Genomic DNA, 7,500 nt, shown 5'->3' on the forward strand with positions numbered 1-7,500 from the left:
CAGACATATCCTGTTCCCTTCTGGTATAGCTGTGAACCGCCCGTGTGTGTGTGTGTGTGTGTGTGTGTGTGTGTGTGTGTGTGTGTGTGTGTGTGTGTGTGGACGCACGCGCACATGTGTGGGTGTCGCAACTGTCAATATATGGAAGGGATGCTGACGTGTAGTGGGGCAAACCGCTGCCACACACACACACACACACACACACACACACACACACACACACACACACACACACACTAGAGAGCTGCAAACCCTTATTATTTCAATAATAAAATAAAATTAAGCACACACACACACACACACACACACACACACACACACACCCCGTCCCCACACACACACCCTCACCGTGACGTTAGTCTGCCACTCCAGTCCACAATCCACGTCATGACATGTTTCAGTCAGCGTGCTGTCACTGTCAGCATAAAAAACAACAACAAAACAAGCCGCGTGTGCCCGTGTCGTGAGAGAGAAATAAGATCGATGGACATAAAACAAAGTTTGCGAGGGGAGAGTTAAAGGGGGACTTACCCCCCCAGATATGTGACAAAACGGCATGCTGCTTATTTGAAAAAAACTATGGGAAAAACCAAGAAATGACCATCTCCTCTTGTCTCACTATACTCTTTGGCTGTGCTCAGCTCAGGATTTTTTTTCCGGAAATCGACGCCATGACAGTTTGCCCATGCACCGCCTAAAAAATAAGTTATATGAGAGCTACAAAATCTTTATAAATATCAACAACTAGCCAACGCTGGTGGCCTGTATGGAAACAGCGTTGCTCAAAATGGTTGAAAGTGATATCAATTTGGTCATTCAGTGGCAAACTAGAAACTGCCATTGACTCCCATGTAAGTATCATTAAAAGAGCCTGGTTATCGCAGCACAGCACAATAGTCAGGACAAACCCCCTGCTCTCAACACGCTCTAATGTAATCACAATGGGAGATTTCTGCACGTTATTAACTTGTCCAACTTATCCTCTAGAACTCTATGCAGTCAGTTTATAATTTTCGTTTCTCCCTTTTTCGTGATTCTTGTCAAAAGGTGTAGTGCACCTCTGCTTTTTCCTCTCGAGCGCAGAGCAGAACTGCAGCGGGCCGCAGAACATTCTCCCCCTCCTTCCTCCTCAGGCCGCGGCTGCTCACCCTACAGTACAGGGAAACAGCCTCCTGCCTGGGGCACCAGTTCAGCTAGGGCGCTCTGTAGCTCTCACAAAACAACAACAAACAAACACAAACTAAAATCGCTGGTGTGCGCCCTGCACCCCCCCCCCCCCTTTTCTGCACAATCAGTGTCTGAAATTTGGTACAGGATTGCAGGAATCCCGCATCTGTTTGGACGAACCGCTGCATACGACTGGACAAGCCGCTTGTCACAGACAGGGGCAGAGCGTCAGTGCAGCAGCAGCAGCTCAGTAGCCTATAAGTCAGAGGTGAATGTCACTTCACCTGCCGTCTCCTCCCCGTCAAAAGTGAACCAGGAAAATACATTTTAGGTTGTTGGCTGCTTTTGTGAAAAAGGGGCACAGAAGAGTCCTCCTCTCTCTCTTCTCTCTGCACAATCAAAGTGGTTGAGTGGTTCTCAATGTGGGGTCCGGTGACCACCAGTGGTCCTTGAGAGGATTCCAGGATTCTCTGTTATCTCTCAACCTAATATATATGGAATTCTGGACAAAATCATATCTAGGCTACATAAAAAAAAAAAAAAAAAATACGATTTGCATCTGAGAGACCAAATCTCATCATATGGGGGTCCATTGCCCCAATGTGAACTAAATTAGGGCTCCTTAGTATGAAAAATGTTGGGAATGATTTACAGCAACACAATGCCATTTCCTTCCTTTTATGATTAGGCTATAGTGGCGTTTATTGATAGTATTGTGTTACATAGGAGTTGGTAGGAAAATAACAGGCGATTGTAATCAATTAAGGTGATTAACAGGTCAAGTGACACAAACAGCCAATGAGCTGTGTGTATTGTAGCGCCATATTGGTAGGAAAATGCTTGTGACATCATGGGAATAGGCTTGGAGTTGTGAGGAGCCGGGAAAGGGTACAGGGGGAGTAGGGGAGTAACTATCTTCAAATCCCATAGTCTTTGGGTACAACGTGACGTCAGGTTGTACCACATTTTGTGCAGTTTTGAGGGCAAAAAAAAGCAGGGTTGAACCCACAGAGGTCACTTATGCTGCTGAAAATGATACAAATGGTACAATGGTCAGAGTTTGGTCTCAAATGTGGAGATTCTGACCAGAATTCTTCACACACCACCCCCAAAGTCATATATATTGGTTAAAAGCTGAAGAAAAGTGTTTTGGGGGTAAGTTCCACTTTAAACAGTCCCCACTGCAGTAGGGACAGCTCATTTCAACCTATTGAAAACGAACCCATCTACCATACATTGTGAGGACACTAATGTGACGTTATTCAATGCAGCTATAAACGGTAAGTCTGCTGTTTTAATTTCGATAATGCTTGAGTGACATAATGTTTCAGTTTGTGGACATTGTTGCTGTTGGCAATTAAACAATCTAACATTCTCTTTCTCGAGACAATATGTCTGGATTTTGACAGGCCACAGTAGCGTGTGTGAGAGGGGGAGAGAGAGACAGAGAGAAAGCTACGGTGGTTGTCTTTATAGGCAACACAGTCTATCAACATTTTGGACCAACGAGTTCAGCATCGTGGCAGCATGCACGGAGAGGGAGAGAGAGTTGCGTCGTCATCAGTGTTGGGCAAGTTACTTTCAAAATGTAATATACTACATATTACTAGTTACTTTCATTTGAAAGTAATAAGTTACTTTACAATATTACTGTCTGTGTAGACAGTGTGCGAACTATACTGTGGCTTTCGGGGGAGCCGACTTTTGAGGGGCTCAAATTCATAAAAGGGCACTACAGCCGGCGTCCGAAGGGCGGCGGCGGAAATTTGAGGCAATTTGAAGGCCAATTTAGGGGTATAACTCATTTTAAATCAGCACGCTCAGAGACACGGATACAGCTCTTGTCTGTTCCACTTTTCTCTCCAAGAGAGAAAAGCGCGCTGCGCACACAGAGAGGGAGGGAGGACACAGAGAGGGAGGGAGGGTGAGAGAGAGCACAGAAAGGCGAAACGGGCGCACTGCTCTCCATATACACTGCATCCACATTCACAAGAACATGATATCTGCCCAACACTTTTATCCACTCCATAACGCACATGTCCCACTCACTGTGAAGTTCCTGACGCATTCCATCTCACAAACAGTCCTCCATATGCGGGAGGACTCAGAGGTAGGCTATTCCAGCTTCACCTCGTCGTCACTTTTTCCACATCTGCGTTTGAAGTAGAAGCGACTTGTTGCTGTTCAACTGACGGCTGCTTCCATTTCTTCGTGAATGTAAAGTTTGTCAAACTGCCTTGTTTTATTTTTTGTCATCTTGCTGTTGTTTTAAATCTGACCTGCCCGCGTGAGTGACGTTTGATTTGCACCTGCGCCGCCACGCTTTGATGTGGTGATGATAAGAATAACATGCATGTCGGTATAGGGCTTACAGTGAATTTGACAGTGATTGAGCACACTCTGAATCATACGATTAAAATAGCGTAATTTTACGCATTATTCACTATGAAGGTACAGAAAAAGAAATAGAAAATACATGGGGTAATATATATTAGTCAATAATTTAGAGACCCCCCCAAATTTCACAAGTCAGCCTTTCAGGGGGTCTACTACTTCTTTAAGGGGAGCCAAAGCCCCCCCAGCTCCCCCGTAGTTCGCACCCTGTGTGTAGAGTAACTCGTTACTTATTACACTACTTTTGCATTACTTTCACCAAAACAACAGCAGCAACATCGCTGCCCTGGAACCATTCCGAAAAATAATTTCAACCGCCTTGAAGTCAGTGTAAACAATCCAAAATTCAAAATGTTATCCTTTTCCTTTGTTATTGCCATCTATAGTGGTTATTTGCATAAAAACACACACAGTTTGATTAGGAAATGATTGTATCTTTTTTAAATATGAGCTTTGATTTAAAAAAAAGTAACTCAATTTGTAACTTGAGTTACTTGACAAAGTAATATTACTGAAATCCTATAAGTAATAAGTTATATTACTGAGTTACTGCTAAAAGTAATATATTACATGTAATATATTACCTTTGTAATGAGTTTCCCCCAACACTGGTCATCATATCATGATATTGATGTCGGGCCTCGCAACAGGCTCGGGCCATTTAATTTCATAACTCATCCGGGGCCCGGGTCGGGCACGGGGCTGCATGTCACGGGCCGGTGAGGGCTCTGGCCGAGATTTCAGGCCGGTGCAGCTCTCTAACACACACACACACACACACACACACACACACACACACACACACACACACACACACACACACACACACACACACACACACACACACACACACACACACACACACACACACACACACACTCAGTGAGAGAGAGAGAGAAAGACACAGACAGACAGAGAGAGAGAGAGAGAGGGACTGGGGGAATGATCCTCCCATGCAATACGTCCTGCCGGTCAGGTGAATGAAAGTGAAACTTCTGTCAACTGCACATGTATCAGAGGTAGCATGTGCTAATCTACAACTCTTCTCTAGATCCTAACCTACCTGCAGCACCAGCAGGCTTAGATCCTGGAAGCTACAAGGAGAAACTCTGAAGAAAACCTTCAGAGGAAAAACTGTTAGAAACCTGAGGTCACAGACAGACAACTGAGCCTGAGACAGACAGCTGCCGGGACAAACAGTGGACCGACAGAGACATGGACAAACAGTGGACTGACAGAGACATGGACAAACAGTGGACTGACAGAGACATGGACAAACAGTGGACCGACAGAGACATGGACCAACAGTGGACTGACAGAGACATGGACAAACAGTGGACTGACAGAGACATGGACAAACAGTGGACTGAAAGAGACATGGACAAACAGTGGACTGACAGAGACATGGACAAACCGTGGACTGACAGAGACATGGACAAACAGTGGACTGACAGAGACATGGACAAACAGTGGACTGACAGAGACATGGACAAACAGTGGACCGACAGAGACATGGACAAACAGTGGACTGACAGAGACATGGACAAACAGTGGACTGACAGAGACATGGACAAACAGTGGACTGACAGAGACATGGACAAACAGTGGACTGACAGAGACATGGACAAACAGTGGACTGACAGAGACATGGACAAACAGTGGACTGACAGAGACATGGACAAACAGTGGACCGACAGAGACATGGACAAACAGTGGACTGACAGAGACATGGACAAACAGTGGACTGACAGAGACATGGACAATGAGACAATGACATGAGAGAATACATCGTTTCATCTTGATACTATTATGATGATCTTTTCTCCTCAGGACTCCAGGCTGAAGAAAAACACAACTCAACAGGTAAATAGAGAAAAGACAGAGAAGCAGCTGCCTGATTTGAGTTGATTTTTACTTTCAAATCCAAGTAATTGTAAACTGTTTTTAACTAACGACTGTCTTGTCTCTGTTCAGCTGATGATGTCAGGTTGGTGGGAGGAGCCAGCAGCTGTGCTGGTGAACTGGAGGTGAAACACCATGGAGTCTGGAGACCAGTGGGTGACAGGTGGTCTGACTGGACCCTGAAGTTAGCAGCAGTAGTGTGCAGAGAGCTGGACTGTGGCTCTGCTGTTTCCACAGAAGAGAGAAAGGCTTCCTCAAAAAGAGTTGTATGGAGGATCAGACCTCAGTGTCTTCAGCCTGGATCTACACTGAGGGAGTGTTTATACACACAGTCTGACTCTTCCTCTCGCAGCCTGCAGATCAACTGCTCAGGTAACACCATCAATGACATCAACTATGACAGTAATGTGTCCAGTCTCTTGCTTCTTCTGTCACAGTGACAGTCAGAGATGGGCGAAAATATAGCATAAAGTATTTTGATACAAATTACAAATACTTGCTCAAAAAATGTATCACAATACAAATACAAAATACTGGTCTGAAAAATGTATTTGAGATACAAATACGTATTTTGTATTTTGAAAATACATAAAAATACATTTTTATAAAAACTGATAAAGAGCTGCAACAATTAGTCAATTCATCAATTCCCTAGATATCTGACATCATAACAGTATCCCTGGAGATGATGTGCCATGGCTGCAGTTATGGAAATCGCCGGCTCCACGGGCTCCCAAAATCATGACTGACAGACAGACAGACACCGCCCACCCACCTTGCCCACCCACCTTGGTGCCATCGTGCAAATGTGCGCCATCGGCTCATACTACATCAGAGTTGCTCGAGTGACATCACTGATGACATAACAACTGCCTGAGTGACATCACAGTTGGGCAATCAGTTGCTCGAGTAACATCACTGATGACATCACAATTGATCGAGTGACATCACTGATGACATCACTGATGACATCACAATCATGACCCACACTGCCGCCGCACACACTGCCACACACTATTCCAATTTTAATTAAGAAGATAATTAGTTGTGTCTTTCTAATAACATACACTGGTTTGAATATGCAGTACACCGTTTCATTTGCAGATAGGCCAGTGCATGCAATATCTAATCATCAATTTATATTAGTAATTTATCTCTGGGGGAATTTCCACCAATACAAGGCTTCATACTAGACAAAGAAGTGATGTGAAGTCTGACTCAAGACCCACCGTGCCTCTGATTTGTGGTTGAGTTTTTTCTGAGGGTAAGCCAATCAGAGGTAGAGTAGAAGTGACATGTCACATTTCTTTCCTCCACAGTTTAAACCTGTGTCAATGGTAAGAATGTGTCAATTTGAGAATAGAATTACATAAAATTAAAGAAAAAAGTATTTTATGTATTTAAAATACACAAAATACAAGGTCTGAAAGTATCTTGATACAAATTACATCTTATTTTTCTCTGTCCAGCCAAATACAAATTACAAAATACACAAATGTATTTGAAATACATATTTGAAATACATATTTGAAATACATGTATTTAAAATACTGCCCAACTCTTGTGACATTCAGTGGTTTACATTGGACTACACTGTACAGTTATGCAGGACAATGGCCTCCTACAGGAAGAGAAGTGTGTGAACATGCAAACCTTTTCAAGTGTTTTATGAAAACTGCTTCAAACATTAATTTGTGCTTCAAAAGTCATAAAAGTGGTCCTCGTTTGTGAAGATCATCTTGCTGAACACAAACGTTGCTGTTTCATAAACCTTTGTGAACCACAGACTTATTTCAGGCATTACACCTGAATTCCCAATACAAAAATCCCATTGACTTTGACATGTTAGTGTTATTTCTGGACTCCTTCCTGCAACAGGCTACTCTGTGTCTGTTCTGTTTGTATATTCTACAGTACGTCTATGTACAGAGATCAGCACGCTGCAGATAGTCAGTGCAGGAATAATAATCATAATTGTCTGGATTTATATAGCGCCTTTCTAGATATCAAAGTGTTTCACATATCATGGGGGGAGGA

This window comes from Poromitra crassiceps (genome assembly GCF_964638095.1).
Source record: "Poromitra crassiceps genome assembly, chromosome: 26".
NCBI lineage: Eukaryota > Metazoa > Chordata > Actinopteri > Beryciformes > Melamphaidae > Poromitra > Poromitra crassiceps.